We start from the raw sequence: 23,029 nt of genomic DNA, 5'->3' as shown, positions 1-23,029 counted from the left end.
TTTTGAAGTCGCCGCAACTCAAGACGCGGCAGTGGAAACGGGCCACATTGAAAACAATGTCTTTTGACTTGCTGTGCGACTTGACATGTGTCAAGTCGCACCGCAAGTCGCACTAGTGGAAACCCGAGCCTAATACCTCCCCATACACTGTATTTGGCTCCGCCTCTCTCACACTCGGAGAGATCATCCAGTGAGGGTGTAGGCATCTACACTGCACCCTGGGCACCTGCATCTCCCCTGTCCCCATCCTGAACTCAGTGGAAGCCACTCAGAATATCAGTTCTGGGGGATCCGTTGGGAGACAAGCTGTCACTTGTAAACACTGAAGCCGGACTTATGGTTCCCTTCTCATGGTTCACATAGGCAGACCACCATTCTGCTTCTCTCGGGAATAATTAGCAGGTCTCAGTGGACCCGCTGATTGGCTCCTGCTGTGTCCAATCACAGTGGGAATGGGTTGCCGGTGGCCCCAGACCCAGAAGTGCAGAATCACCTACAGGTACATGATTGTGTGCAGGAGAGCTCCTTGCCGTTATATATACATATATATATATATATATATATATATATATATATATATAAATATATACAGTATACGGTGGGCAAGCGTTAATACAGCAGCAGTATTATGTTGGTTCACATTAGGATTATAAGGTAATTTTAAGCTTTTTATACACTTCTTTGTTTTATGAGTGCAGAGTTGGGTTTGCACATTGTAAAATTTTGTTTTTATAATACTTTATGTCAAAGGTGTTTGCAATGTAATTGGCAGTTGTATTTTGAATATTTTGGTCAGGCAAGGCACTGACAGCTTTGCTGCCATAGTGTTATGTGTTGGGTGTTCAGTGTGCCCCTGTACCTTTATGGAGAGGTGGGCGTCTTCCAGGCTCATCTGCCCTCTGTCTATCCATTAAAATGCATGTACTTCCATTGTGGAGACTCTCAAAAGTTAGAGTTAGGACTACAGAAAATGGGGTACTTTGAGGGGGCCAGTAGCTTACGCATTTTTTGGCAAATGTGTGCAGACTAAACCCCTGTTCTTAATGCATATTGTTAGACAGGTCAATTCCATTGGTCGCTGGCTGGTTGGTAAGTTGAGCTTGGAAATACGTTGAGCTTGGACATACGTTGAGCTTCCAGTGCTTCTTGCTGCAAAGACCAGTTATATAGGTGGGGGCAGTGGCCACTTGTTTGTAATTGGCAATTGTACTTGCCACACTTATACTGTATATATATATATATATATATATATATATATATACATAGTATATATATATATATATATATATATATATATATATATGTAATAGAGCTGCACGATTCTGGCTAAAATGAGAATCACAATTTTTTTGCTTAGAATAAAGATCACGATTCTCACGATTCTCGGCGCAACATCATCTTTTACATTATATAAAAAAACAATTGGGCTAACTTGTATTTTTCCCCCAAAAAACTGCGTTTGAAAGACTTCTGCACAAATACCGTGTGACATAAAAGATTGCAATGATCGCCATTTTATTCTCTAGAGCAGTGGTTCTTAACCTTGTTGGAGGTACTGAACCCCACCAGTTTCATATGCGCATTCACCGAACCCTTCTTAATTGAAAAAATAAAATATGATTTTTTCAAATTCAAAACATAGGTATATATTTAGGTATATATTTATACATAGGTGCACAAAATGAACAAAACCATTAAAAAACAATATAGGTATGCGATTCCCTGAGAGTTTTTTAGTTCTGTTTTAGCCGTAATCCCTATGTATCTTTGAAAAAAGGAGGTTTGGTGCCTCAAGTCAAGGTGTATGGGACTTTTAAAGGGCTAGTACACAAGGGGATATCTTTGATATAAAGTAAAATAGTATTTATTCCAAAATAACATATAAAGTGAATAACATACGTTTCAAGTTACAGCTGATATGGTACATATAGTGTATGGGTTAAAGACCCATAGGTGAGAGTGAAGAGGAATATGAAAGGAGTGACATTGTGGTGAAGTGACATTGGTCTCTCTCTTGGGGTCCAAACGTCTTGAATTGGCGTTGGATCTTGGTATGAGAGAGTTTTTATTCCTACGCGTTTCGGCGGGGGAGCCCTTTTCAAGGAAAAATGTCAACCATCTCTGTAGATATATAAAGGTAGTAAGGATATTAAAAAACAAAAACAAAACCATAAAAAAAAAAAAAAAAAAAGAAGGCTCCATAGCTCAGGGGTTAGAGCACTGGTCTTGTAAACCAGGGGTCGCGAGTTCAAATCTCGCTGGGGCCTCCCTGCAAGTGTTGGCGACTGTATCTCAAAAAACAAAACCATTAAGAACAAAGAACAATACCATTAAAACATGGGGTGTCAGGGCACACACTGGGGTGGGGTTGGGAGGGCATAAAATGGGGTGTCAGGAGAGAACACACTGAGGGATGAGGTGTTGGGAGGGCACACACTGGGGGGGCTGGGAGGACATACCATGGTGTGTCAGGAGGGAACACACTGGGGGGAGGTGTTGGGAGGGCATTCCATGGGGTATCAGGAGGACATACACTGGGGGGGGGTTTGGTAGGGCATACCATGGGGTATCAGGAGGGCATACACTGGGGGGGTTGGGAGGACATAGCATGGGGTGTCAAGAGGGAACACACTTTGGGGAGGTGTTTGGAGGGCATACCATGGGGTGTTAGGAGGGCACACATTGGGGGGAGGTGTTGGGAGAGCATTCCATGGGGTATCAGGAGGGCACACACCAGGGGGTATTCACAATGCTTTATTGAGCTAAATGAAAAGGACATGCATTTCCATCTGTCAGCTAACAGCACCTCTATGCTAAGCTGCAGTAACTCAGCAGACGTAGCATAGAGGTCCTTGTAAACAAATCCACCATGTACAGCTAGCTGAGCCTACCTCCAGGAACATTCACTCGGCTCCCTCTGCTCAGCTGCTCACACTTCCCTCTTCCAGGCGGGCGCGATCTCCGTGGTCAGGTACATCCCGCCCACTCACGCAGCAAGCACCTGCAGGAGATAGGCTGGAAACCTGCTGGGGGAGGTACAGGGGGCGGAGTGTCAAGTGTCTATGTGTAATGGCTGTGAGTCGTCCCGACCGCAGCTCTGATTTCCCGGGGTACGCTCGGCCTCACAATCAGTAATATTTCCTCGGGAGGAGCAATTGCCCCTTTGTCCCCCCCGCCGAACCCCGGAGACTGACTCCCCGAACCCCTGGGGTTCGATCGAACCCAGGTTAAGAACCACTGCTCTAGAGTCTCTGCTAAAAAAATATATATAATGTTTGGGGGTTCTAAGTAATTTTCTAGCAAAAAATACTTTAAGAGGTTAAACTGCTCCCTCTTACAGCCGGAAATTCATTCCTTTGATCTAAAGAAAGAAAAGATACATTGTAAAGCATTTTGTTTATACTTATCTAGCAGCTTTAACCACTTCCATACAGAGCAGTTAGACACCCTTCCTGCACAGACCAATTTTCAGCTTTCAGCACTCTCACACTTTGAATGACAATTGCTCAGTCATGCTACACTGTAACCAAACAAAATTTTTATCATTTTTTTCACACAAATAGAGCTTTCTTTTGGTGGTATTTGATCACAACTGGGGGTTTTTTTTTTCGTGATATATGCAAAAAAAGAGCAAAAATTTTGAAAAAAAAACACTTTTTTTTAGTTTCAATTATAAAATTTTGCAAAAAATTAATTTTTCTTCATACATTTGGGCCAAAATGTATACTGCTACATGTCTCTGGTAAAATTAACCCAAATTAGTGTATATTATTTAGTCTGTGTGAAAGTTATTGAGTCTAGAAGCTATGGTACCAATTACTGAAAATTGATCACACCAGATGTACTGACTGCCTATCTCCTTTCTTGAGGCCCTGAAATGTCAGGACAGTACAAATACGGCCCAAATTACCCCTTTTTGTAAAGTAGACAGTCCAAGGTATTTAGTAAGAGGCATGGTGGGTTTTTTGAAGTTGTAATTTTTTCCCACAATTCTTGGGAAAATTAAGAAAAACATTTTTTTCTTTTTTTTCCCACAAAGTTGTCAATTTATAAGCTATTTCGAACACATAACATGTACACAGCAAAAATTACACCCAAATATACATTCTGCTACTCCTTCCGAGTATGGTGATACCACATGTGTGAGACTTTTACACAGCCTGGCCACAAAAAGAGACTCCACGTCCAAGAAGCACCTTCAGGCGTTCTAGGAGCATAAATACACATAAAACTTTCTTACTACCTATCACACTTTTCAAGGCCCTAGAGCACCAATACAATGGAAAAGTCCACAAAATGACCCCATTTTGGAAAGCAAACACTCCAACGTATATTCTATGAGGCATTATGGGTCGTTTGAACGTGTCATTTTTTTCCACAAGTTTTTGGAAAATGTGGGAAACAAATGAAAACCTTTTTTTTTTTTACACAAAGTTGTCAATTTATAGGATATTTCTAACACATAGCATGTAAATAGCAAAAATTACACCCCAAAATACATTCTGCCACTCCTCCTGAGTATGGCAATACCACATGTGTGAGACTTTTTCACAGCCTAGCCATATAGAGGGGCCTAACATCCAAGGAGCATCATCATGTATCCTAGCCACTTGCCTAGGCCTATTTTTGACATTTGGTGTTTACAAGCTAAAATCAGTTGTTTTGCTAGAAAACTGCTTAGAACCCCCAAACATTATATATTTTTTTTTTAGCAGAGACCCTAGAGAATAAAATGGAGATTATTGCAATATTTTTATCACACCGTATTTGCGCAGCGGTCTTCCAAACGCAATTTTTTTAGAAAAAATTCACTTTTTTAAATTAAAAAATAAGAAACCAGTAAAGTTAGCCCAATTTTTTTCCATAATAATAAAGATAATGTTACGCCGAGTAAATAGATACCCAACATGTCATGTTTCAAAATTGCGCACGTTCACGGAATGGCGACAAACTTTGGTACTTAAAAATCCCCATAGGCGACAATTAAAAAATTTCTACAGGTTGCCATCTTTGAGTTACAGAGGAGGTCTAGGGCTCAAATTATTCCCCTTGCTCTAACGATCGCGGCGATACCTCACATGTGTGGTTTGAACACCTTTTACATATGTGGGCGGGGTTTCTGTATGCGTTCGCTTCTGCGCGCGAGCTCACGGGGACAGGGCGCTTTAATTTTTTTTTTTTTTTACTATTTATTTTATTTATTATTTTTTATTTTTACACTGTTTAAAAAAAAAAAAAAAATTGATCATTTTTATTTCTATTAAAAGGAATGTAAACATTCCTCGTAATAGAAATAGGCACGACAGGACCTCTTTTTTGTGAGATCTGGGGTCAAAAAGTCCTCAGATCTCACAAGTACACTAAAAGATAGAAAAAAAAAAAAATTATTATATAAAATGAAAAAAAAAAAAAAGGACCTTTAAACCGGTTTCTAGGCAACAACATTTTCCGTAGCTCCGGTCCTCCAAGACCATAGAGTCAAGTGAGGGCAAGCTTGCCCTCACTCGACATCCTGTCTGTGAGGATCTGGGACCGGATCGTTTTCCCCGCTGCCGGCGGGTCCGGTAAGCGGGGAAAAGGACCGGAACGCAGCAGGAGGGGGGGGGGCGCCTCTTCCGCCATTCCCGGAAGGGTGATCCCACGGTGAATCCGCCACTGGGACCACCCTTATCGGAAAGCCAACCGTCCACCGTTTAAAAAAATACCAGGGTTATGGCAGCTATCTGCTGCCATAACACCGGTATTTAGGTTTAAACGGAGGACGTATATAAACCTTTTTGGACTTGGACATGGTGGCTGTATGAAGGGTGACAGGTACTAGGGTACTTTGTTGGGCAGGTGACAGGTACTCTGGTACTGATGAGCAGGTGGCAGGTACTCGGGTACTCCGATAGGCAGGTGACAGGTACTCGGGTACTCTGATGGGCAGGTGACAGGCAGGTGATAGGTACTGATGAGTAGTACTGATACTGATAGGTGATACTGTACTGATGGGTACTGATGATCAGTACTGATACGTGATAGGTACTGATGAGTACTGATGAGTAGTGATGGGTACTGATGAGCAGGCGGCAAGTACTCGGGTACTTCAGGCGTCAGGTACTCTGATGAGCAGGTGGAAGGTACTCGGGTACTCTGATGGGTAGGTGACAGGTACTCAGGTACTCTGATGACGGGTACTCTGTTGACAGGTACTCAAAGTATCCGAGTACCTGTCATCAGAGTACCCGAGTACCTGTCATCAGAGTACCCGAGTACCCGTCATCAGAGTACCCGTCATCAGAGTACCCGAGTACCCGTCATCAGAGTACCCGAGTACCCGTCATCAGAGTACCCGAGTACCCGTTATCAGAGTACCCGAGTACCTGTCATCAGAGTACCCGAGTACCTGTCATCAGAGTACCCGAGTACCCGTCATCAGAGTACCCGAGTACCTGTCATCAGAGTACCCGAGTAACTGTCATCAGAGTACCCGAGTACCCGTCATCAGAGTACCCGAGTACCTGTCATCAGAGTACCCGAGTACCTGTCATCAGAGTACCCGAGTACCTGTCATCAGAGTACCCGAGTACCTGTCACCAGCCCATCAGAGTACCCGAGTACCTGTCATCTGAGTACCTGATGGGCTGGTGACAGGTACTCGGGTACTTTGATGGGCTAGTGACAGGTGCTCTTTATTGGGGGGGGGGCAATCAGTGTGTTTGGGGTGCACTGTAATTGGTAACTAGCTGTTACCACACTCTCTTCCTCACACAGGATCAGTGTGTGAGGAGGAGAACACGGTGACAGCTAGTTACCGTGTTCTCTGTTGACATTTGTGACCGGCTGTGATTAGACACAGCCGGTCACGTGGTAAAGAGCCAATTTCATTGGCTCTTTACCTAGATCGGGGATCGACTCTGTCCGAGGGACGAGCCTTGTCCCCGATCGCTGCTCTGCGCGCCCCCGGGGGCGCGCATTGCAGAGAGAACGAGCGGCTCGTGCTGGAGCCGCTCATGTGATCGGCTGTGATTGACACAGCCGATCACATGGTAAACAGCCAATTTCTATTGGCTGTTTACCTTGATCAGGGATGGGCTATGTCCGAGGGACGAGCCTCACCCCCGATCGCTGCGCTGTGCGCCCCCGGGGGTGCGCAGTAGAGGGGAGATCCGGGCAACGTCATATGACGGCGGCCCGGATCCTTACAACCACTTTGCCGACGTCATTTTACATGACTCGGTATGGAAGTGGTTAACAATGTTGATAAATATTTGCCGAAGACTTTTTTTTTTTTTACAGCTGTGAGTGAGCAGAAAACGGCTCAGTAAGAATCGAGGACATGCAGTTTAAGATCGTCAGGGGGGTGAAGCGAGATCGCGATTTTTTAACGATTAATTGTGCAGCTCTAATATGTAATGACAAAGTTTCTGTAAACAGTATTCTAAAGTTAAATTGTACAGTAGCTTAACGATATGCATGTTGTAAAACTACACCCTTTTTAAATGAATGTTCTGCCCCTAATTAAAATATATTCTCCACCTACAATGGCTTGCCACACAGCAAGAAACTATACCATCACCATCATCCATCATCCAAATGATGGGATCCAAAGGTTAATAAGACTGATTTATAAAGTAAAGAAAATGAAACATACCGTACTTTGGACCACCTGTCAGAGGTTCTAATCCATTCCAATAAAACCTTATATGCTTGTTCCCCTCATTAGAGGGATTGAGAAAAATCTTCCCATTGGGGAGCACACACAATCGTAAATTTTAAAGCAATATTAAACCCCAAAACAAGACTGTATTGCGGTTTACCAATTCTTAGATGTGGTGGCTGCAATAGTTTTCTATTAGGTATTTATCGTTTAATTTCACCAAGTGTTCTGTTAGTTAGATGGTTATTTTTTTAACTTTCTTTAACAGACCAAGCAGTCCAGACAAAATAGCAGTTAGAGGGTTGAGCAAACCATTTAACCCTGACAGGGGTGCTTACATTGGTGAGCTTTTATTAATTTATGCAAAACCTTTTATTCCAAAAGGAAAAAATTGTTCACTGTAACTTTAACTTCAAGTTGTTAGTCAAGTCTATCTAAATCTGCTAACCTAACACTCCCTTTTCCCCAGACTGACAATGCTGCTGTCCAAAGGTACTGTATATGTTCTACTACTTCATCTAGAATACAGACATCCTAAGACAGGAAGAGTGTTAATGGCCAGATTATGAAGTGAAATAATGTGAAAAAAGCCTCAACAAGAAAACAAATACAGCTACCACATCCAAGGACTGGTAAACTGCAATTTTTTGGGGGGTTTAATACCAGTTAAACAAGGCTCTCATGCTTCTATCCAAACCTAAAAGAAAGTAGCTTGAGTCTGACTTGAATTCTGTACATTCCAACAACATACAGTGCCTTGAAAAAGTATTCATGATCCTTGAAAATGTTCACATTTTGTCATGTTACAACCAACAACATAAATGTATTTTATTGGGATTTTATGTGATAGGCAAACACAAAGTAGCATATAATTTTGAAGTGGAAGGAAATGATAAATGGTTTTTATGCAAAGCTGGTAGAGACATACCCAAAAGGCTGTAATTGCAGTGAAAGGTGGTTCTACAAAGTATTTACTTAACCACTTACCGCATACTAACGTATAATTACGTCGGCAGACTTTGCAGTAGTATACCGGGATGATGCCTCTAGGCACCATCCCAGGACCGTGGTTTAGAGCCGACGGTTGGCTTTCCGTCGGTAGCAACCGATGCGGCTTGGGAGCCGCTCGATCGTTACCCGGGTGAGCGGGAGGGGACGCCCCCCCCCCGCCGCCTTCCGTGACTTTGCTCGGGGCTTCCGTCCCACCGGGACCCCCGAGCACCCAGCCGGCACGTCTTCCGGCTGGATGAAGTCCCGATCAAAGCCGGAAACGGCTTCGTTTGGGTCTCCGATGACGTAACACGGAGGCGGCGTCCATGATGTCACTTCCGGGTTACTGTGCTGCAAAAGGCGGCAAATTTAAAAAACGGCTGTATGCAAAAACGCAGTTTTCGGCATTTGCATACATGGAAGTGTGGTGGAGGGGTCTAGGGTCTTTTAGACCCTCGATCTCTCCATAAAGAGTACCTGTCACTACATATTGGTGTCACAAGGGATGTTTACATTGCTTGTGACAGCAATAAAAGTGATCAGATTTTTTTTTTTTTTTTTAAAAACCTGTAAGAAAGTTAAAAAAAAAATAAAATAAATAGGAAAAATTTTTAGCTGCCCCCGTCACCGTTAGCTCATGCACAAAAAAAAACGTATACGGAAGTCGAGCCGCGAATGAAATCGCTGTTCAAACCACACATGTGAGGTATCGCCGCGATCGCCAGAGCATGGGCAATAATTAATAAAAAGAGCTACACTCTAACTCTAAACTGGTAACCGTTAAATAAATTTAAAGCGTCGCCTATTGAGATCTCTATTGACCGTAGTTTGTCGCCATCCCACGGGGGGGCGCAATTTTAAACCGTAACATGTTGGGTATCTATTTACTCGGCGTGACATCATCCTTCACAATATACAAAAAAATGGGCTAACTTTACTGTTTAGTATTTTTTAAATGCAGTGAAATGTGATTCTTCAAAATTTTTCCAAAAAAATGGCGTTTTAAAGACAGCTGCGCAAATACCGCGTGACAAAAAATATTGCAATGACCGACATTTTATTCTCCAGAGTCTTTGCTAAAAATATATATATGTATATAATGTTTGGGGGTTCTAAGTAGTTTTCTAGGAAAAAATACTGGTTTTAACTTGTAAACAAAAAGTGTCCGAAATAGGGCTGGGGCTTAAGTGGTTAAGGGGGATCAATACAAATGCACACCACACTTTTCAGATATTTATTTGTGAAAAGTTTTAAAAACCATTTATCATTTTCCTTCCACTTCACAATTCTGTGCCACTTTGGGTTGGTCTATCACATAAAATCCCAATAAAATAAATTTACGTTTTTGATTGTAACATGACAAAATGTGGAAAATTTCAAGGGGGATGAATACTTTTTCAAGGCACTGTAAGGTAGAAGGAGATAATTAAAAGGTTTAAATCCTAATCTGTTTATCTAACAAGATGGATAACTGATATATCATTCATCAGAGAAAAACATTTACACAATAAAAAAAACCTTTGTAGATTTAGTAGATAGAACAAGATGTGAAATTGGATTGGGGGCTGTTGAGTCATCAGGGCATAAGATCAGGAAGTGTCTTTTAGCTCCATTTGCAGTGAGTGCTGTTGAGACCCTGTTCTTCTACCTTCATAGGGGCAGAGGAATAGGAAAAATGCATTTCAAGTGTAACAGCCGCTGACAGAGAGATGATCTTTCACTATCACACTATTTGGACTGACTCTTATGACTTTGAAGAAAAGACTACGTGACCCAGTTGGCAGAAAATGTGAATAATTTACTGTACTGTACATACATAGCTGTAGCAAGGGGAGCTAGTGCCCCAGGCTAATTTCAGCCCGCCATTTACTCATCCTTTTATTATTGGTTTAACATGCAAAGGACAAGGAACAGATCCCAGTTCAATTGTTAATATTGTTTGATTACATTGGAGGTTAAAGCTGAACAAATTAATGCAGTAGTTATTATTAGATCATTAAATGAACATTTTTCAATACACACAGTGTAAGCACCTGGATTTGACTTGGTATCACCCTTTTGCAGTCTACTGTATAGCAGTGCTCAGACAGTGGGAAGGGAAGCAGTACAAGGAGCCAGTCAATGACCCTATTTGGATTTATTAATGCCCACTATCATGCACTTTTCCTTGCTTTTTTATACTGAACACAATTCTAAGCACTTGTTTTTGCCCCCATTTTTTATGAGCTGAACTCAAAGATCTAAGAAAACCAGGATTCATCCGCAGACATCCCAAGTCTCCCGCGACTTGCGGGAGTCTCCCGCCTTTGACCGGCAGCCCACGGACATCCGCAAGTGCTCCGGCTGCCACAGGAGACTTAGGATGTGTGCCAAAGGGAAGACCGACGGCGATGGAGCCGAACGCTGCAGCCGGACGATGATGTCACCGCTGTGAGCCGACCGACACTCTGATGGTATGGGATGGCTTGGTCCAAGCATCACACAGTGCCTTCAGTAGCCGAGTGTGGTCTGTCCCATACCATTGGATTGTCGGTCGGCTCACGGCAGTGATGTCATCCTCCAGCTGCAGCGCTCGGCTCTATCACCATCGGTCTCCCCTCCGCCTCTTTGCCTGGACAGAGCCCTTCGTGTTTCTACAAGATGATCGCTGGAAGTCCCCCACGGTATGTTACACAGTCCACTGGGGCTAGCATTGCAAGGAACAGGTTGTCCTTTTTCCCCCAGCACTCCCAGACTTTTTGAGACAGCTACAGGATTGGCTCCTATTCGGCTCTATCCACTGACCAGAACATTTGGCTTGTCTTAAAGGGTCAGTGAAGCAGACAGCACATGACAGTATTATTATTTTAACTGTTTCCCTTGTTCATCTTAATAAACTGTTAATTTTTTTACTTTATTTGCATTGGCATTAGTATTTTTTTTATCACAGCCCCAAGCGCCCCCAGGTGAGAGACTCTCTGTTGTGTGTTTTTTCCTAGCATCCTCGGTCCCTGGGTTGATCCTCCCTGGCAGCTATAGGCACATGATTATCACAAGAAACTGTCACTACACTTCTTGGCGCTTAGTCTCTTTTTTTGGGTTTTAGATACAGGAAGCAGCGGCTCTACTCTCTACTGCAGCCGCTGCTTCCTCCAGCAGTGCCCGCATGACCAGTATTACCTGCCAGCAGTGCCAGCATTACCCGCCAGCAGTAACTGCCAGCACTAACCACCAGCATTACCCGCACCAGCAGTACCCGCCAGCAGTAACCACTAGCAGTCTGCAAAATAAGTAGAAAAGGCATGTGCATTAGCGTGTGTAAATTGTTGCAATATATTTTTTAATAACTAGATGTGTTTTGTCATAATATGTAATATCCTTGCAGGGGGGGGGGGGGTCGGCGCGGGAAGGGCGCAGCGGCGCGCGAGGGGAAAGCGCGGCGTGGAGTGCCACCTCCCTGAAATTAGTTTTTGCAGGTTGGGATGTCTGCATCCGTGAAGAGAACACCTCTCCAAAGTGCCAGATGCTTTTGAATGTGAGCATTTGCCCACTAAAGTCGGTTACGACGACAAACTGCAGTCAGGTCGAGACCCCAATGAGGATGACGAGCATGCAGATAAGCTTCCCTGAGACGGCTTCTGACAGTTTGTGCAGAAATTCTTTGGTTATGCAAATCGATTGTTGCAGCAGCTGTCCGGGTGGCTGGTCTCAGATGATCTTGGAGGTGAAGATGCTGGATGTGGAGGTCCTGGGCTGGTGTGGTTACACGTGGTATGCAGTTGTGAGGCCGGTTGGATATACTGCCAAATTCTCTGAAACGCCTTTGGAGATGGCTTATGGTAGAGAAATGAACATTCAATTTGCAGGCGACAACTCTGGTGGACATTCCTGCAGTCAGCATGCCAATTGCATGCTTCCTCAAAACTTGCGACATCTGTGGCATTGTGCTGTGTGATAAAACTGCACATTTTACAGTGGCCTTTTATTGTGGCCAGCCTAAGGCACACCTGTGCAATAATCATGCTGTCTAATCAGCATCTTGATACGCCACGTCTGTGAGGTGGATGGATTATTTCCGGAAAGGAGAAGTGCCTACTAACACAGATTTAGGGCTCTTTCACACGGTCCGCCTCCGTAGGCGGATCCGTGCTGCTCAGCGGGGATCGATCCGCGATCCCCGCTGAGCCGGCGGATGACAGCTCCGTCTCCGCTTGCAGTGCGGAGAGGGAGGTGTCACAGCCCCCGCTGCTCTCTATGGTGAATCGGATGAGAGCGGACCGCCTGTCCGCTCTCATCCGATCCGATCCCCAGGACGGATGGAAAATAGGTTTTCCATCCGTCCGGATTTCACGGACAGGATCGGATGCGGATGGCAACGGGTGTCAGCGGACATGTCACCGCTGACATCCGCTGCTCCATAGGGCTGAATGGGGCATCCGATAAGATCCGCCTAAAAAACTGACAGGCGGATCTGATCGGACCGCCCATGTGAAAGAGCCCTTAGACAGATTTGTGAACAATATTTGAGAAAAAGAGGCCTTTTGTGTACGTAGAAAAAGTCTTAGATCTCTGAGTTCAGCTCATGAAAAATAGGGGCAAAAACAAAAGTGTTGGGTTTATAGTTTTGTTCAGTGTATGTTCATTTTTTGCTCATTTTCAATTTAAATGGTATGAGCATGTGGTACAGATCAAACAGTCTGCATTGTGGGTATAGAGAAAGTGAGCCAAATACACGGATCTACAATCAAGGCAAACTGGTATCCAATAGACACTGTAAAATGATCAGTGAAGATGTGACCAGTGGCGGCCCGTGCATAGCGGGCGCCAGGGCGCCGCCCCCCTACCCCTGAAAAAAAGAAAAAAAAAAAGAAAAAAAAAAGACAAATAAAGTTTTACAAAAAAAAAAAATTGGGTTCACCGGCCTTTGTAATGGAAGTGGTGGCTAGGGGGGGGGGGTGGGGTTACGTCCCAGAAGAGGCGCCGATCGGCAGCCTTCTGGGGGCGTAACCCAATCGCAAGTACTTGCGATTGGACACCCCCACTTTCGGATATCCTGGCTGTGATTGGTCCAGTCTCCAGCCTGGACCAATCATCATCCAGGACATCCGATCCCTGACGTCACAATGGGGGTGGTGCCGGTGCGTGAGTCAGTCACTCACCGTCACCGCCGCTTGGAGGACGAGGGAGAAGCCGCTCTCCTTCCCGCCGCCGCCGCAGAGAGGACGGACTGGATCGAGGAGGGAAGAACCCGCCGCCGCCGCCAGGTAAGTGCATTAAATTGAAGGGAGCACGCACGCTGCACTCTGCATTGATTGGGGGACAATGCTGTGGACACTCTGCATTTATTGGGGTACATTGCTGTGGCACTCTGCATTTATTGGGGTACAATGCTGTGGGCACTCTGCATTGATTGGGGAACAATGCTGTGGGCACTCTGCATTTATTGGGGGACAATGCTGTGGGCACTCTGCATTTATTGGGGTACAATGCTGTGGGCACTCTGCATTGATTGGGGGACAATGCTGTGGGCACTCTGCATTTATTGGGGGACAATGCTGTGGGCACTCTGCATTTATTGGGGTACAATGCTGTGGTGCTCTGCATTTATTGGGATACAATGCTGTGGCACTCTGCAATCATTGGGGTACAATGCTGTGGGCACTCTGCATTTATTGGGGTACAATGCTGTGGCGCTCTGCAATCATTGGGGTACAATGCTGTGGCACTCCGCAATCATTGGGGTACAATTCTGTGGCACTCTGCAATCATTGGGGTACAATGCTGTGGGCACTCTGCATTTATTGGGGGACAATGCTGTGGGCACTCTGCATTTATTGGGGGACAATGCTGTGGGCACTCTGCATTTATTGGGGTACAATGCTGGGGGCACTCTGCATTTATTGGGGTACAATGCTGTGGCGCTCTGCATTTATTGGGATACAATGCTGTGGCACTCTGCAATCATTGGGGTACAATGCTGTGGGCACTCTGCATTTATTGGGGTACAATGCTGTGGCGCTCTGCAATCATTGGGGTACAATGCTGTGGCACTCTGCAATCATTGGGGTACAATTATGTGGCACTCTGCAATCATTGGGGTACAATTCTGTGGCACTCTGCAATTATTGGGGTACAATTCTGTGGCACTCTGCAATCATTGGGGTACAATTCTGTGGTGCTCTGCATTTATTGGGGTACAATGCTGAGGCGCTCTGTATTTATTGGGGTACAATGCTGTGGCGCTCTGCATTTATTGGGGTACAATGCTGTGGGCACTCTGCATTTATTGGGGTACAATGCTGTGGGCACTCTGCAATCATTGGGGTACAATGCTGTGGGCACTCTGCATTTATTGGGGTACAATGCTGTGGGCACTCTGCAATCATTGGGGTACAATTCTGTGGCACTCTGCAATCATTGGGGTACAATGCTGTGGCACTCTGCAATCATTGAGGTACAATTCTGTGGCACTCTGTAATCATTGGGGTACAATTCTGTGGCACTCTGCAATCATTGGGGTACAATGCTGTGGGCACTCTGCAATCATTGGGGTACAATGCTGTGGGCACTCTGCATTTATTGGGGTACAATGCTGTGGGCACTCTGCAATCATTGGGGACAATGCTGTGGCGCTCTGCAGTGATTGGGGACAATGCGGTGGCGCTCTGAATTGAAAGGGGCATGCACACTGAACTCTGCATTGTGGGGGCACAGCACAGTGTTCATTGCATTGAAGGGGGCACAGCACAGTGTTCATTGCATTGAAGGGGGCACAGCTTCAAAGTCACGCAATTTTTTTACTGCTTTTTTTGGCGCGAAGCAATACCTATTACATTTTTCTTTTTGCGCCCCCCCAAAAATTTTGAGCACCAGCCGCCACTGGATGTGACATTGTTTCTGGAGTGTATATAAGGCCAATAAGAAGAATAACAAATCAGTACACAGGGTGTTGATATCAAAATTCACATTATACGTATGGGACAAGAAGACCAAGATGGTCTGCCAATGTTGCACGTTTTCATGCGTTGTGGATTTTTGATTTTGGCTAATGAGGATGTTTTTCCCATATAGACATTATGAGGGAATGTGCTTCCTGGGTTTCTGTATCTGGAGTTTAGGAAGCATGGCTGAATTTACACCACTGTTTACAGCTGCTGCAGCAACTGTCCAAGTCCTCATTTAACATCCGGAGAAGAGTAAGCCTCCGTTCACACTAGGTCGCTCCGACTTAGGGGGCGACCTGCACGGACTTCATAAAATGAATGTCTATGCAAGTCGCCTCCAGGTCGCCCCGAAGTAGTACAGGACCCTTTTTCTAAGTCGGAGCTCCCTCTTGCACTAACATTTTCTTTTCACCAACAAATTCACTTTCACTTGGTTGTTTTTGTACACTCCTCCCTCTTCAGCAAGGATGGCACAAATTTTGTGAACTGACAGCTTTTCACAGGATTGCCTTTTCTATTGAGGTCCCTTATCACAAAAAATTGTTCTTTAGTTTCTAGACCCTGCGTTGACTTTTCCCCATGCTCTGTGTTGCTGTCACAAGGGATTGCTTTGATAGTATTTGGCCGCCCTCCTCCCCACAACTCCCAGGGGGGGAACCATATGGACCATTGGGTAACTGTATCTGGCTGTCTTTACCCAGTTTTATCTGAAATATTTACCAATCAATTAATCTACTATAGATATATCCAACAAAAAGCAGGCAACTTGATGCTTCTTCTTAAAAGATGCTTTATTGATGCACAATAGCAAATACAATGTCCATAGATGCTAACGCGTTTCGGCCTCAGCCTTCCTCGAGGGAACTGTAAACTTGGCTTGCAATTGTGGCGCAGTCCCGAAGTCGGCCACTGCTATATCACCCTCTGAGAAGCAGTCCTAAGCAGATCACTTTTCAGAGGACAGTACGCTTACCACCTGTCTAAAAAGTACCTTTAGACCCCCGTTCACATTGGCACAATTTGACATGCAATTTGACAGGTCAAATCGCATGTCAAATAGCAGCCTATTGTCGGCAATTGGAGCGTCCCAATCGATGCGATGCTGACTTTGCGGGGCAACACAGATTTCTGCACTACTTTTGGCGACTTCAGGGGTTACTTCAATAGATATCTGTGCATGAACCCGCACAGATGTCTTTCAAGTTGCCCCCGAAGTCGGACTAAAATGCGGCTTTGAAATCGTGTGAGTTCAAGTGAAGTCAAAACGATTTCAAAGCTGTGTTCAGTGTGAACGAGGGCTAAATGTATGTTTAAAGCTGTATTATTTGCTGGTGTAAAATGTACCCATGCTGTTGAGCCACCCTCCTGCACTGTATGGGCTAAATGCATGTTTTGCCTGGGGGATTGATTTTTAGCACAAATGCCTTATTTCTTGCTTCACTGGCAGCCGGCCCTCTTCTCTGCTCATTGACATCACTATCACTTCTGCTGGAATAACCTTCCTGCAGAAGTGGTAGCTGCAAATACAGTGAAGGAGTTTAAGCATGCATGGGATAGGCATAAGGCTATCCTTCATATAAGATAGGGCCAGGGACTATTCATAGGATTCAGATATATTGGGCAGACTAGATGGGCCAAATGGTTCTTATCTTCTGACACATTCTATGTTTCTATGTTTCTATGACATGCCTGGAGGACCTGCACCATTCTGCATTGTACTGAATGTGATGATGTCTTGGTATCTGCAACTATTGGCGCATAATGACAAGTGGCTTTGAAGGACAAGCTGCACAGCTCGGAAGCATGCAAGGTCCAGGAATAAAGTATTTGTACTTATAACAGTACTCTTAGACAAAAACAAGCATTTAGCTCATGCAGGGCAAGAGGGTACCCCCACTGCATGGCGAATCTTTTTTTTACTAGCTTAGAGTTCTGCTTTAAATATACATGAAAAAAACGTACTTTCATATTAGTTACAAAGCGAGTGTTTGATGAGAAGTCTGAATACATCTACTGGTCCACAGAATGGGGTTCAGGAAGTCCTGCTAGATAAAGTAAAGGGAGCTCAGTAGCCCAAATATTTGTAGCTGACCTTGTTAGACTCAATGAGTGAATAATGCTGCTGATGCTCTTACAGGTCCATCTGGCCAATGGCTAGCCTGCTAGTCTGGACCTCTGTTTTCTGCTTTCTTTATACAGTATTAAATACTGTAAATAGTTCTCTCTGTTGTATCCAAAAATAACTTTTTCCTCTGTAACACACATGAATGCTTGCCATGCTTTTAGTCTTAGCTTTGCTCTTATTATACAATCTCCCCCATACAGCATATCCATATAAGTGTGTACATAATATGGCCACACATGCCCTACTGTTGGCATTGTGTATATAGGTCAAGCACTATGCAGTATAGGTTTTCCCTTGGTTTCACAAAGGATACTTTTACTCTCTTTCCTACTTTTCCCAACCGCCACCTCATGTTACATATTAGATGTAATATGAGTGTCAGCGCTGCTAATATGAAACCTACTACAAAGTGCTAGTGCTAAATCAATATATTCTAAACTGCAATATTAGAACCAAAATATACAATCAATTAAGCAATAAAGTGCAAAAAAAAAAAAGGGGGGATAGAGAAAGATGGGGCTTTGTGGGCCAGTGGGAGTAGAAGGATCACGCACAAAACCAGCTTCTATAAAATACAAGTTACATTTTATTGAATTTCAGAGTAAAAAACATGGGCGATAATGCACATGTTCACAAAGACAAAACACATAGAAAGAATTCCTATAAAATCAATTAGTAAGAGTCATTGAACATAGAAATACATCCCATAAGGGAAAAACCAAAAGCCTGTGTAGGATGGAAGATAGGTCTCAGGTGGAATGCGGTCAATGTAGGTCCCCAGCAAGCCGACGCGTTTCGCTCAAGGCTTCCTCAGGGCCAGAGAGACCATAACAGACCGGTATTTCCTTTTTTGATGACTCAGGAGGTGGCAGATTGTGGCGACACATAGAACAATAGATATCAATCCCTCAATATTTATATATAGCATCCAAAATGTACATATATTCACACGTTTATCTAAGATTAAATGTCCAGCCTCTCAGTCACTGCAAGAGCAACGCTTTTTATGCCATAAAGGCAACTTGTTCTAGCTTGACAGCCAGAATTCTCTGATATATCTGATATAACCTATATAGGTTATATATATAACCTACAAATAGGTTGTAATGATTGCATATCTCTATCTGTATATATATACACCAAATAATCACCCCACCGGGTACGTCTAAGGGAGGAGGAAACCATAGGTGGATATATGAAATGCAGCTACTAGTGTGCTAACCACCATACCCCTAGAATATTTGGATATATCAGAGAATTCTGGCTATCAAGCTAGAACAAGTTGCCTTTATAGCATAAAAAGCGTTGCTCTTGCGGTGACTGAGAGGCTGGACATTTAATCTTAGATAAACGTGTGAATATATGTACATTTCGGATGCTATATATAAATATTGAGGGATTGATATCTATTGTTCTATGTGTCGCCACAATCTGCCACCTCCTGAGTCATCAAAAAGGAAATACCGGTCTGTTATGGTCTCTCTGGCCCTGAGGAAGCCTTGAGCGAAACGCGTCGGCTTGCTGGGGACCTACATTGACCGCATTCCACCTGAGACCTATCTTCCATCCTACACAGGCTTTTGGTTTTTCCCTTATGGGATGTATTTCTATGTTCAATGACTCTTACCAATTGATTTTATAGGAATTCTTTCTATGTGTTTTGTCCTTGTGAACATGTGCATTATAGCCCATGTTTTTTACTCTGAAATTCAATAAAATGTAACTTGATTTTTTATAGAAGCTGGTTTTGAGCATGATCCTTCTACTCCCACTGGCCCACAAAGCCCCATCTTTCTCTATCCCCCTTTTTTTTTTTATTGTATATATACTAGGGGTAAGGGCCTATCCACACGGTACCCTTTGTTTGTAAGCAATAAAGTGCAAATGTGAAAAAATGTCTTTGGTGCTTAAAGTGACAGTGCTAAATAAACAGTCCTTCCAAAGTGCTGGGGCTTGAAACATTTATCAGTGATTCACTCCGTGCTCCCCTCCTGGGTCCCTACTCACCAATATTATGATCGTTATCAGCATATAGTGCTTATTAGGCTCTGTGAAGATTGACAATACTCCTCCTTTTCTTTTTCCATTTCCAAGTTCAATTGGTGGTAAAGGAAATAATGCCGTTCCACTTAGTACAGTATATGGTTAGGATAATATTCCTCTTTTCTCCAAGATTAGGCTCACATTAAGGTGCATGGTAGGAATGAGAGAAGGATTCTCATAGTGTTAAACTGTAGCATTTATTTAAAATGTAAAAACAAATCCACTTACAAGTGTAGCAGGATTGGGCCTGAGGGGGGTCTGCCATGGTCACCGGTAACACCAACAGCATATTTAAGCTGATTGCCCAAGTGTGAGATCTGAGTCAATGAACAATCCGGCATCTTTGGTTTGTTTTGTTTATATGGGGATGGGAGAAGGGAATGAGTGGGATACTCCTCTGGCTCAACTAGAAACAAACTGGGACATTTGAGAAAAAATGCCTTTCAGCACTGACTTGACGCCGGCTGAATGCCGACCAACGCTTGTTGGCGCTTGAGATCACTGACTTGCGTTACTGTACTGAAGATTGACTTCTGACTCTCTGGTTAGCTCAAAAGTCTTTGACTGTACTGAAGACTGACTTCTGACACTCTGGTTAGCTCAAAAGTCCTTGACACTACTCCCTCCAGTCCTTCCTGACTGAGGTAACCTTTAGTAACACTGCTGCTGTTGCAACTCTCAACACTGTACACTGAACGCTGTACACTTCATACTTCAGGGCCCAACCACTGGCACCCCCTTTACTCTTCAGGGTCAACACTGGCACCCCCTTTTACTCTTCCTGCATCGGCTAGCTAGCTCCCAGATCCCTATGACCCCCAGGGACAGTTTGCAGTACTCACGACTGAGAATGCTTTCCTGAAACTCAACCCCTGTCAGCTCCGCTGGTCCTCAGCACACCGGATCCTCTCTGCAGCTCAGCTCAGCCCTCTGTCCCCTCAGGCAAGCCACCTGGGTCACCCGATTCCTCTTGACAGGAGGAGAGACAGCCATACTCTCCCTCCCGGGACTCTGCTTCCCACAAAAGATGCTGCGTCATGTGCTCCTCTCAAACTTATACCCCCTCCCAAAATGATGTGCGAAAGAATCTGCCTTTCTGAGGTAGATACAAGACTGGGTGTGCCATTGGCCAGGTTTCCCACAAAATGCAAGGTCTTCCCTGCAAGAAACAACATCTGGATGGGAGCATATGTTGTTCTAGAACTTGGATATACCTTTCAGCATTGATGGTGCCTTTCCAGATGTGTAAGCTGCCCATGCCACACAAACTCATGCAACCCCATACCATCAGAGATGCAGGCTTCTGAACTGAGTGCTGATAACAACTTGGGTTGTCCTTGTCCTCTTTAGTCCAGATGACATGGCGTCCCAGTTTTCCAAAAAGAACTTCAAATTTTGATTCGTCTGACCACAGAACAGTTTTCCACTTTGCCACAGTCCATTTTAACGAGCCTTGGCCAAGAGAAAATGCCTGCCCTTCTGGATCATGTTTAGATTTGGCTTCTTTTTTGGCCTATAGAGTTTTAGCCAGCAATGGCGAATGGCACAGGGGATTGTGCTCACCGACAATGTTTTCTGGAAGTATTCCTGAGCCCATGTTGTGATTTCCATTACAGTAGCATTCCTGTATGTGATGCAGTGCCGTCTAAGGGCCCGAAGATCACGGGCATCCAGTATGGTTTTCCGGCCTTGACCCTTACGCACAGAGATTGTTCCAGATTCTCTGAATCTTTGGATGATATTATGCACTGTAGATGATGATAACTTCAAGCTCTTTGCAATTTTTCTCTCAGAAACCCCTTTCTGATATTATTCCACTGTTTTTCGCTGCAGCATTGGGGGAAATGGTGATCCTCTGCCCATCTTGACTTCTGAGGGACACTGCCACTCTGAGATGCTCTTTTTATACCCAATCATGTTGCCAATTGACCAAATAAGTTGAAAATTGGTCCTCCAGCTGTTCCTTATATGTACATTTAACTTTTCCGGCCTCTTATTGCTACCTGTCCCAACTTTTTTGGAATGTGTAGCTCTCATGAAATCCAAAATGAGCCAATATTTGGCATGACATTTCAAAATGTTTCACTTTCAACATTTGATATGTTATCTATATAATATTGTGAATAAAATATACGTTTATGAGATTTTTAATATAGTCCATTCCTTTTATACTCACAATTTGTACAGTGTCCCAACTTTTTTGGAATTGGGTTTGTACATTTATTGTTATATACAATTGATTTAAATTCACAAAATTGGAGCCCATATCTACTATTACTTGGATACCTTTCTTTTAGGAGATTATTTAGGTGCTCCCATTCCCTTCATGAGTCCATGTTACCACAGCTCCCAGGACAGACAGTACAAGCAGCCCTTGCCTCCAGTTTCACATGCTCTACACACAGCTGATATGTGAGTATCTAAAGGGATGGGCAACTTTTCCCCCCTAGTCATATTTTTTCTCCAACATTTGGGTATATCATTAGACCATATTGGTATTGGTATCTCCATGTATCTTTGTAGAAATTTGACGCATCCGCCCCTGAAGAATTGGAGCAAATCCACGAAATGTGTAGGGCCTATACAGCTGCACCATGTTTTAACAGACAGTTCTACATTCCCTTTTCTTTCATTCAGCTTACAATACTTCTGCTTTTGAAGTGATTTAATGATATGGATGACAGTTTTTTTCATCATACTATGTAATGTACTATGCTGTTATTTTCATGTTTATATGGTTTGCAATATGTCATTGACATGTTTACAATCTTATGTATGTACCCACTGCAATACTGTTCTGCTATTTATTGTTCCAAGAAAATAAACATACGTTTTTTAACATTGACTAGTTTGCTTGCTATGTCACACATGCCTCATTAAAAGCCCAGACTCTCCTTTTCTCTTCCTGGAGAAGAACACTGCTCTATGAGGGTCCAAACTATTTACGCACTCCCCAACAACTATCTGGGCACTTCTCCCCAGAGATTGGCTGGAGCTACATAAATATTTAGACTGTTCATTTCTCTCCCACCCACTAAATTCTGGAAATCTCAAAAAGATAGGGGGAAGCAATTAAACTCGCAGCCCAGAGAGCAGCCTAAAGCAATCACATGCAGCCCTGCTAATTACGGAAGAGCCACAGAACCAGAATTGCCTAACCAAACCTAGCAGCCTATATAGGAGAGTGCTACATATATGACTACATGCGGTTGGTTAACTTGATTTTGTATGAATGTTCTTTCTACATGCTTCCACGGTTGTTTTTTCAGCTTGTGAAAATGTAATAAACATTACTCCGATCTGAAT

This window comes from Pelophylax lessonae, assembly GCF_965119305.1.
Source record: "Pelophylax lessonae genome assembly, chromosome: 8".
Taxonomy (NCBI): Eukaryota; Metazoa; Chordata; class Amphibia; order Anura; family Ranidae; genus Pelophylax; species Pelophylax lessonae.
This window is presented reverse-complemented; position numbering follows the sequence as displayed.